The sequence below is a fragment of the Polyodon spathula genome, chromosome 3 (genome assembly GCF_017654505.1).
Source record: "Polyodon spathula isolate WHYD16114869_AA chromosome 3, ASM1765450v1, whole genome shotgun sequence".
Taxonomy (NCBI): Eukaryota; Metazoa; Chordata; class Actinopteri; order Acipenseriformes; family Polyodontidae; genus Polyodon; species Polyodon spathula.
This window is the reverse complement of record NC_054536.1, coordinates 52,746,970-52,758,148: the sequence shown is the minus strand read 5'-3', so window position 1 is coordinate 52,758,148 and position 11,179 is coordinate 52,746,970. Positions and strand designations below refer to the sequence as shown.

The 11,179-nt window shown below is 39.0% G+C and overlaps 1 pseudogene; it reads right to left on the bottom strand.

Moving 5' to 3' along the window:
* Positions 1-6,279: 6,279 nt before the first annotated feature.
* LOC121309093 lies at positions 6,280-10,754 on the bottom strand (annotated as a pseudogene).
* Positions 10,755-11,179: the final 425 nt, after the last annotated feature.

Here is an 11,179-nt window from a genome sequence, read left to right as displayed (position 1 = left end):
TGTCAATAGTTGTTATGGCATTACCATATTGGAATATAAACCTGTATTTCTGGATTACAAACAACTATGCAAACTTTACTGTATCAGAGCATTTGTACCACTGACGTAATGGTAAGTAAAGAAATGTTTATTTTTCCATATTCATTGCTGAAGTGGTCTACTGTACATTATTGCCATGTTTGTAATTTATCGTCCATGAAAAGATGTCACTGTCAGTGGTCTGCTGTTCTGTGATAGTCTGTGGCCTGTGATCAGACAAAATATGACAAAATGGGTATTATAGGCCGTAACAGACAATCACTAAACTGATATAAACTAATTACAGAGTATCGATACTGAAGCGTATATTACTGGTAATCAAACACATTACAGTATAGGAAATTGCACTCACCATGCAGTGTTGCTGATCCACCACAGGTTTTGCAGGGTCCACAACTCCATTTCTTGTTGATCCCCATTTAGTCGCTGCCAGTTAAAAAATGTAGGGTTGTGGCCCCCGTCCCCTAAAATAAAATTGGGTCTTCGACTTCATCTTCTGTTTTCGGAGGCAGTCTCCATGTGTATTTACCTTTTTGTACGTCACTTCCAGTTTTATTCCAGCCAGCATGATTTTTGAGTGGGTGTGGCCATACACTTTGTTTATTAATATTTTTAACTGCATAAAAACTATTTTAATCTATTGGTGTGTTTGACCTTCAAGATACACTTTAAATGGGATCTGCAGAAAAATAAATATGCTAGTGGTTTCTGAATATTTCAGCATACCCATTAAGGATTTGAGTACAAATGAGTTATCATTTTACAATTGTATTATAAGGCAAAATATGGAATGCGTGTATTTTACTCAATCATAAAAACATTGAAACTCCACAAATGAACTTCTCACTTAATGGTCGCTTTAAACCTTGCTATATATGCTACAGTAGTAGAACCTGACGTGGAACTGCCTCTTAAGAAAAGGAATATAAAATAGACACTTCTTTATTTAATGAACCTTTAAATAATTACAGTAATAAAGCTCCAAATCAGTATGGTTGTGTGCTCATTTAAAAAAATTTAAAAAGTTGACCATGCAAATTCAAGTTAAACGTGATATTCGCTGGCTGATTTCTGCTGACATACTAATTTAAAGATTCTGCTCCTTAATCTAAATTCTACAAATATACTTATTTGAAAATCCAATAGTTTTCAAAGGAGATGAAAGACAGTAAAGCAGTAAAGACAGATGCATCGTAAGTAAACCTGCGGATGATGAGACTTTGATTAAGTAGTAAGTGGTATTCTTGTTATGAAGAAGGTAAAATTACTGTACCAACAAATGTATCCCATCGGGTGAGACAGATTTCAAAGCAAGTGCAAATTTACTAGGAACATTTTAGTTTTAAACAATGCAAAGTCCCAAATCCCCCCGCCCCCTCAGTCAAAGAATGATAATTAAGTTGGCAAATGCTAAACTTAATACGATTTTAAAGCCTTTCAAACCATAACAGTGAGTATTGCATTACTGTGCTGTATCTTTGTATTATTTACCAGATTAAGGCTGTAGATAGTAGGTGTACACATTTATTAATCATTGAAAACTCATTTTCAGAGTTACCAACATGTCAAACTTACGAACCTCCATTCCCAAGGTGTTTGTAACTCTGAGATTCAGACGTATTTCTAGTATTTGTTCATTGCTGTCCCTATAGTTGGGCATTTTGTTATGGAAGCTATGAACCTTGAAAAGCATAAGAAACAGAATTATTCATTTCAATGTAATGTTAGTTGCTGTGATTCAGTCAAGATATTTCTGCAAGCGTCTTTTATTTATATAGAACCATTCATGTGCCTATATAAACTTTGTGTATATAAAAAACGAGGCAGTTAAACGAGGCAGTCTTCCCAGCGACAGCGAGTGGAAGCGACAGCGAGTGGGAGAAGTACAGGAGTGGAAAAGTACAGAGCAGTTTCGAAGCAGAAAGGAGAAATTGCATCTTGAATTGCTTTAAACAGAAAACAGAGGACATTGGGGAAACACAGCAGCAGCTCAAAGTAAAACAGCCGCGTGTGTTTTTCTGATAACAAACAAGCTGAAACTCGGAGCAGCTGATTCAAATTCAGCGCCGTTTTGAGACACGGTCGAGGGGAGGAGCCAACAGCGCAGCAGAACAACGCAGTTAAACGAGGCAGTCTTCCCAGCGACAGCGAGTGGGAGAAGTACAGAAGTGGAAAAGTACAGAGCAGTTTCGAAGCAGTTTGAAAGCAAGTTGACAACTGCAGAAGAAACTAAACTTAAAAAAAAAAAAAAAAAACCTCAACATGGTCTTCAAGCCAGTAATCTGTGACACCTGCTTGATGTGGGAAATCCGAGAAAACCCAGCAGAGCTAAACCAAGTGTGCGTAAAGTGCCGCGCGATCCAGGATTTGCATAAACTAGTAAGTATGCTAGAAATGGGACTGGAAGAATTGAGACAGCAACAGGATCTTGAGGAACTGGCACACCCACAATTCATGGAAGTCTGCATCACCCCTAACAGACTGAAAGCCACCAGGGAGATAGAAGGTCAGAACAGCTGGGTTCAGGTAGGCAGAAGCAGGGAAAAAAAGAAACTTCGTCAAACACAACCACCAGAAATCAAAACAACCAACAGATTTGAGTCACTTCAGAATTTTGATGAACAGAACCAACAACAAGAGAATGAAAGGAACAACATCCAGGACCCTATTGACAGTGGTGACCAGACAGCAAAAAGAAGGGAGGTCATGATTGTTGGGGACTCCATATTGAGAAACACAGCAAGTTCAATTCGCAGTTTGGACCCCCTTACTACAACAGTGTGCTGCCTTCCGGGAGCCTCGGTCAAGCACATCACTGAAAACGTGGACAGGCTCCTAGAACGAACAGGAGACGACCCGGTAGTAGTCGTCCACATCGGTACAAACAACATTGGAAGAGACAGACCAAAATCCCTGCAAAACAAATTCAGAGAGCTAGGAAGGAAATTAAAAGAGAAAACCAAAACTGTGGTATTTTCTGGTATACTACCGGCACCTTGCAAAGGACCATATGGACAGCTGGAAATAATTAATCAAAACGCATGGCTGAAGACGTGGTGCACACGGGAAGGCTTCACCTATCTTGATCATTGGACCACATTCTACAACGAGGACTATCTGTATAGACGGGATGGACTGCATTTAAATAACAAGGGAACTAGTCTACTTGGAGAAAAGATCCTCGAGCAGGTTCGGAAGCATTTAAACTAGAAAGGAAGGGGGGAGAAATCAACAAAAAAACAGAAGGGAGACCGCATCAAAACAAGAACAACAACTCAGGTAAGACAACCATTAAATGTATTTATCTAAATGCTAGAAGTATCAGAAACAAAATTCTAGAACTTGAAGCTACTGCACTAACAGGTAACTATGATGTGATAGGTGTTACAGAAACGTGGTTGTCTGAGAGTGATGGGGACGAATATAATATTTGTGGGTATACACTGTATAGGAAAGACAGGCAGGACAGAAGAGGAGGAGGGGTAGCGCTATACATAAGAAACAGTCTTGAAGCCCAGGTGTTAAACCTGGACAAAGAAAATAAAACCGAATCAATATGGGTCAGAATAACGGACAAAAATTCAAAGGGCATAATAATAGGAGCATGCTATAGACCGCCAGATTCAGACGGTGAGCACAATAATCTGTTATACAATGACATTAGAAATGTGTGTAGCAAAGGAGAAGCCATACTAATGGGGGATTTCAACTTCCCCCAAATAAAATGGGAAAACCCGGTGGGTAGCGCGAAGGATGAAATAGAAATGGTGGAAATGACAAATGACTGCTTCCTAACACAATTTGTGAAGGCACCCACTAGAGGGGAGGCATGCCTTGATTTAGTCTTTTCAAATAACGAAGATAGAATAACTAAAACAGAGGTCAGAGAACCACTGGCAAACTCAGACCACAACATGGTCTCATTTGAAGTGTTTTTTAAATCCCCAAAAGTAATGACTAAAGCTAAGGTTTACAATTTTAGAAAAGCAAACTATGAAGGTATGAAACAGAGACTAACAGAAGTAGATTGGAGTAAAATAGAGAAAACACCCACAGAAGAAGGATGGTTGTTCTTCAAAAATGTAGTACTAGAGGCACAAAACAATTATATCCCTAAAGTAGACAAATCTAAATGTAAAACTAAATTGCCAAAATGGTTTAATAGATCAATTAAAAAAAATATTCAGCGAAAAAAGGCACTTTACAGAGCATTAAAAAAGGACCAAAAAGAAAGTACGCAGAAAGAGTACACAGAACTGCAAATGCAAGTCAAAAAGGAAGTTAGAAAGGCCAAGAGAGAAATAGAAATGAACATTGCTAAGGGAGCTAAAACCAATTCCAAAATGTTTTTCCAATATTACAACAGCAAGAGAACATTCAAAGAGGAGATTAAATGTTTAAGAGATACAAATGGCAAAATCGTAGATGAAGAAAAAAAAATAGCAAATATGTTAAATGATTACTTTTCACAAGTTTTTACAAAGGAAGATACTGACAACATGCCCCACATGTCATCCAGTTCCTGTCCAGTTTTAAATAACTTTAGCATAACTGAGGCAGAAGTGTTAAAGGGACTAGGAGCTCTTAAAATAAACAAATCCCCTGGGCCGGATGAGATCCTCCCAGTAGTACTCAAAGAAATGAAAGAAGTAATTTACAAACCGCTAACCAAGATCATGCAGCAGTCTCTTGACACAGGGGTGGTACCGACAGACTGGAAAATTGCAAACGTAATACCGATCCACAAAAAGGGAAACAAAACTGAACCAGGTAACTACAGACCAGTAAGCCTGACTTCTATTATATGCAAACTTATGGAAACTATAATAAGATCCAAAATGGAAAATTACCTATATGGTAACAGGGTACTGGGAGACAGTCAGCATGGTTTTAGGAAAGGGAGATCGTGCCTAACTAACTTGCTTGATTTTTTTGAGGATGCAACATCCATAATGGATAATTGCAAAGCATATGACATGGTTTATTTAGATTTCCAGAAAGCTTTTGACAAAGTCCCGCACAAAAGATTAATTCTCAAACTGAACGCAGTTGGGATTCAAGGAAACACATGTACATGGATTAGGGAGTGGTTAACATGTAGAAAACAGAAAGTACTGATTAGAGGAAAAACCTCAGAATGGAGTGTGGTAACCAGCGGTGTACCACAGGGATCAGTATTAGGTCCTCTGCTATTCCTAATCTACATTAATGATTTAGATTCTGGTATAGTAAGCAAACTTGTTAAATTTGCAGACGACACAAAAGTAGGAGGAGTGGCAAACACTGTTGCAGCAGCAAAGGTCATTCAAAATGATCTAGACAAGATTCAGAACTGGGCAGACACATGGCAAATGACATTTAATAGAGAAAAGTGTAAGGTACTGCACGCAGGAAATAAAAATGTACATTATAAATATCATATGGGAGATATTGAAATTGGAGAAGGAATCTATGAAAAAGACCTAGGAGTTTTTGTTGACTCAGAAATGTCTTCATCTAGACAATGTGGGGAAGCTATAAAAAAGGCTAACAAGATGCTCGGATACATTGTGAAAAGTGTTGAATTTAAATCAAGGGAAGTAATGTTAAAACTGTACAATGCACTAGTAAGACCTCATCTTGAATATTGTGCGCAGTTCTGGTCACCTCGCTATAAAAAAGATATTGCTGCTCTAGAAAGAGTGCAAAGAAGAGCGACCAGAATTATTCCGGGCTTAAAAGGCATGTCATATGCAGACAGGCTAAAAGAATTGAATCTGTTCAGTCTTGAACAAAGAAGACTACGTGGCGACCTAATTCAAGCATTCAAAATTCTAAAAGGTATTGACAGTGTCGACCCAAGGGACTTTTTCAGCCTGAAAAAAGAAACAAGGACCAGGGGTCACAAATGGAGTTTAGAAAAAGGGGCATTCAGAACAGAAACTAGGAGACACTTTTTTACACAGAGAATTGTGAGGGTCTGGAATCAACTCCCCAGTAATGTTGTTGAAGCTGACACCCTGGGATCCTTCAAGAAGCTGCTTGATGAGATTTTGGGATCAATAAGCTACTAACAACCAAACGAGCAAGATGGGCCGAATGGCCTCCTCTCGTTTGTAAACTTTCTTATGTTCTTATGTTCTTAAACAACATACAAATTTAACAATTTATCTTGAAGATTGTTTTTATATGCCACAGAACCAACTAGACAAATTTCAAACGACATATACAGGGAACAAAAAAAATTCAAGTAATGACCTATTAGTTGAAAAAGTTACTTTCTGCTTTCACCATGTCTATGTGTACACTATAATTCCCTTTCATGCATGTATAAATGAGGCATTCCATTTGGGAGCTGATTAATGTATCTGCCTCATATCTTATTATAGGGTTATTTGGATGTGAATCATGGTTGTGTAGTTTACTGATGGAAAGTATCTGTCCACAAGATCAAATTCATACAAACGCAAATTGTCTTGATTTGTACATAAGCAAAGTTCTCACCAATACAACGATGGCGACCTAGAATAAAGAAACAGGAAGTGTGGTTATATATACTTTTTTTAATTTAATCTTTTAAAATTAAAACAGTTTATTGTACTAATTCACACATTGGTCCTAACTTAGCAGCCCCAAATGGTATGTGTTCAAACTTCTCACCTGCTGCTGGGTTCTCATGCAGTTAGCGATCAGGGTTGAAATCCAATCTTTGGAGCCAGGTGTCTTGCAGTCTGTGGACAGTAGGCGACATGCACACTTGATGAGCGGGAGGGATTGTGTAACCTGTGACCTTCTGCAAGAAGAGAACCAAACAGAACTGAGGAGAAAGACACAGGCTGTTTAAAATGACTAAAGTTCACGGATACCGCTAATGATAAAAGTATTCCCCAGAGACCAATTAAAATTGGGAGGTAGAAACAGGATGGGTATGGATTCTACTGTTTTAGGGGTCCTGTCATAGCATGGCTATAGGTGATGGCAACAGCACCCCCTATGCCATAAAGGTGTTTAATCCAAAGGGTTATTCTGGTATTAAAACATGCTCCAGCTTCACCACCTTAGTTCTTTCAAACTGAAATTTCCTCAGGAAGGAATGTTTTTCATAGTGTCATTCAATGCCACGTCAGCTGAATCATTGCAAAGGTTGTTAAAAGTTTTTATAGTTCTTCTGTTGTGAGGCCGCTCCATCACTGAAATATACAAGTTTAACATTCAGAGAAGAAGGAAGCTTCAGGTATGAACTACACTGTATGTTGCTACTTGCTGTAACTACTGAAGTTAGCCTAAATTATTTTTTAATAACAGTGTTATGACATTCACAACCAACCCAGGTTTGCTATTTCACATAAAGGTCTTGATAAATCTGGCTCAATCATTTGCTTGTACTTGCATATGAGTATATAAAAAGGTGCAAGAAAAAAAAAAGTAATATTCCCCCAGTCAGTACTAATACTATGTCTTTCCTGTGAATACAAATAGATGATTGTAGAATAAAACTTTCTTTGTAAATTATTATAAGCAAGTGAAAGGTCTGTAGCAAGTCTGTGAATGAAAACGTAGAGGGGGGGTAGAGGGGAATGGGTTCATTTAAATGCACTTGAGTCCTTGCCATTCTCATCATGGTCATGATGGGGGGGGGCAAGTCTTAATGTTTCTTTCAAGCAGCGATCCAGTAAGGTTAGATCCTTAATCTATAGAAACAAGCACAGTTGTTTTTGGTTTTTTTTTTTTTTTTCGTGTTTAGGGTACTGTCAAAATCTTTAATGTTATAAGATACTCAAGAAGGGATTTCATTTTAACAAGGCTGACTGTTTTATTGAAGCCATCGGTATGTTTACTGTCTCAGATTACTGATGATTAACATGGTTAGATGCACCAAGAGGAAATTCAGTAAAATGAAGAGCACACCTGGTCATACTCGAGTGGCGACAGCTCTTCTCCACACACTGCTTTCTGTTTTGCGTAGCAGCTATCTTGCAGAGGCTTGTCTTTGGCCAGGAAGAAGCCCAGCCAAGCACTAGTGGCCAGTAGCAGCCTGTGGCAAAGTGGTTGGTAAGGGGAACAGGTGTAGCGGTGATGTGATGCAGGAGTGATGAACAGACAACAGTGATTCAGTGAACAAGTGTTTATTTGTGCTGTTTCCAGGTCTGGTGACCGTCAAATAATAAATCCCCGGCAGTACACAACAATGTGTAAAGCGCGGGGATGGTGAACACAGTACAGTCTCACACACAAACAAAGGCACGGTCACCAGTCCTGGGTGATATTCAAACGTGCAGGTGCTCTGTGCAGTGGTGCTCCGGATAGTGCTTTACATGGCGACAGCTCCGGAGGTGTGTCTAGTGGTGCGAAAAAGACAGACAATTATAAACAAACAGACAACAATCAACACGTAATACGCTCTGAGAGCTCCTCTCTCAGTCCTTCTCTCCTCACGTTACCCAAACGAAGGAAAAGATCAGCGTTACCCTGGCCCCTACATGTAATCCCGCATGATATCTAGGTAAACGGTTGCAGCTGCCTTATTACTTGCAGCTGTCTCTCGTTTACCTTTCAAATCAATACGGTCTTACAACAGAGTCGCGCTTCTTTCCAGGCTGACCCACTTCCCTGACCCGGAAACAAACTGTCAGGCCAGCCCTTCCAGATACTTCTCCTCTCGTTCTCACAGATCGGGAGGAAGATTCATCACCAGAACTCATGTTTCCGTCACACAGCCCAATCAGCATTCCAGCAATCTCATCATCATTCAGAGGCTTCCCATCCCTGGAAAGACACCAGAAGAGATTATCAGCCTGCTACCTTCCAACATGCTTGGCTCTGGATTCATTGATAGGCACTGCATTGTGGAGAACCGTACAGTCCCTTTCTACATTATATTAGTGCTAGGTTTAGAAATACAAAAATATAACTAATTCAAAGACAAACATTTCTACTCTTGTCTGCAATACTGAAAAACAGCTAGGGTTCATATCTATATCACAGGGTGGGTGCCCACTTGTGTCGCTTACTGTAGGTAGCATCTATTAGAGACTGCAGAATGTCATCCTCTTTTTCCTTGGTCGGTCTGCACTTCTCAATAACTTTCTAAAATATGTTTTTGATCTCCATGTGTGCTCTATCCCTCCGCCTTAAAGGTAAAAATAAATATATTTGTTTAAAAATTAGGATGCAGCTGGGAATTATATTTCACACAGAAAAAAAATACATTTTTTTATCTCAATTCTGTGGGTTAATATCAAATAGAAATACACTACTTGACTAAATAAATTAGGAAGTTATGACCGAGAAAAGGGATAATTGATGGAATATATGGTGGGTATTTCTGGATAAGAGGGGAAAAAATTGTATTAAAAGGTTATTTTGTGATTCTTTTGGCATCAAAATTACCTGTGAACTGAGGTTATGATAACTGCATACATGGTGCCACGTGTGTGCCTAAGATCAACTGGTGAATGTAAACAAACCACTGTCAACAAGGTCTGCAGAAGAAATAGATTGAATTAACAAGCTTCACCAAAGAATTAGCCTAAAACTGAACATGACAGGGTCACTGCATTTTTAGAATATAGGAACAAACAAGAGACTTTAAACAATACTCCAGGATACATTTACAGTTGAACCTCAGAGCTAGGAACACCAAATTTACAACTGACCGGTCAACCGAACACTCCACCTTTAGCTGGAAGTATGCACTCAACCATGCTTACTGTGCAACCAGAATCCAGTTTACAATGGTGCAAATTCATACCAAACGTGAACCATTCACACAGCCTGCGAGGTGACACTGAAGCGATGCAAAAAAAATAGGATGGGTGTCTATTTTTGCGACTTTGTGGTGTGGCAGCTAAGGAACTGACCAATGAGGAATAGCTTCTCTTGTGTGCCTTTTTTTCAGTATCAATGGCGGAAGAAAAGATTGTTCTTGCAGTTTCTAAATACCCAGAGCTGTGCAACAAAGGACACAAAAATTATAAAGACATAACTGAGGGAGAACTGGGGTCTGGACATATGGAAACCCTGGTACGGCCCCATCAAGCAGTGTCACGGCGAAAGTATTATTTTATTGCTGGACAAATCGCATTATTTCAGGTGTGAATAGACATTTAGTCCCCCTTAACCGAGCCTACCATATCAATTTACCTGTCTGTGTTTGGAGATAGCCGGGATGTTTTATATTGCTATAAGGCGACCAATAAGGAAGACAATATTATTGTTTCTTTATTAGCATCAGTGCAGTATCGGTACAGTTTAAAAAAAAAATAGAAATATATAGTATGTGCATGCAGGTCTTTTGTTAGGTATGTACATTACTTGATAATTGAAAGTACTCATGACTAAGGTAATATTGCATTTTACCCAAAAACTTATCAGCAGCGCTGTTGCCGAGTTCACTGTAGTCATCGGCTGTATAGATTATGGTAGCAACCAATTTGCTCCAAAAGTGCTTTGCCTGAAGCCGTGTATATATTGGCTTGGTTTTAAAATTACACACAACAAACAACAACAAATAGGAATGCACTCGTATAGTTTACAATTAACAGAAAACATTTACATTTATACATACCAATTATTTGTCATGTGGCTGGAACTGTTTGAAAACTGCTTTTGAAAGATACCCCATGCTCAGGATAAAAGCGGTGGTAACAAGAACCATACATAGATGTCAAATTCTCACCAACCTTTTCCACCGCATCTGTGAGGGAACGTCCAGCCTCGAAGAACGTCAGTAGCATCTTTACTATAATTCACAGAATATTCCACAGCAAGTAGTATTAAGAAAGATAACAAAAATCAATTGCAAATATACGATGTGTTCCACGCTATGTCTGCAGCGCGCAGCTTCACTTCTGCAGAAACAGCTGTAACAAACACTCAGAATCCCGCCTCGCGGCAAATCACAATCTTTAAACAGGAATTAACAAAAACTTCTGTACTCGATCAGTAATAAGTAATTTACATTCGGTTACCTCTGTTTCACTATAAACTTACTGACAAGTGAGTCGGTGACCAGACTCGTTGATTGGGCGGCGTGATGATTACATGTCTGTAGCTGTGCGCTGTGGTTGGTTAACAGTTCCTGAACTGTCCTCTGACTATATGATATCAGAGTTGCTGTTGGTTTTTAGACAGCCCAGTATAGACACAGTGAAAATAGCAT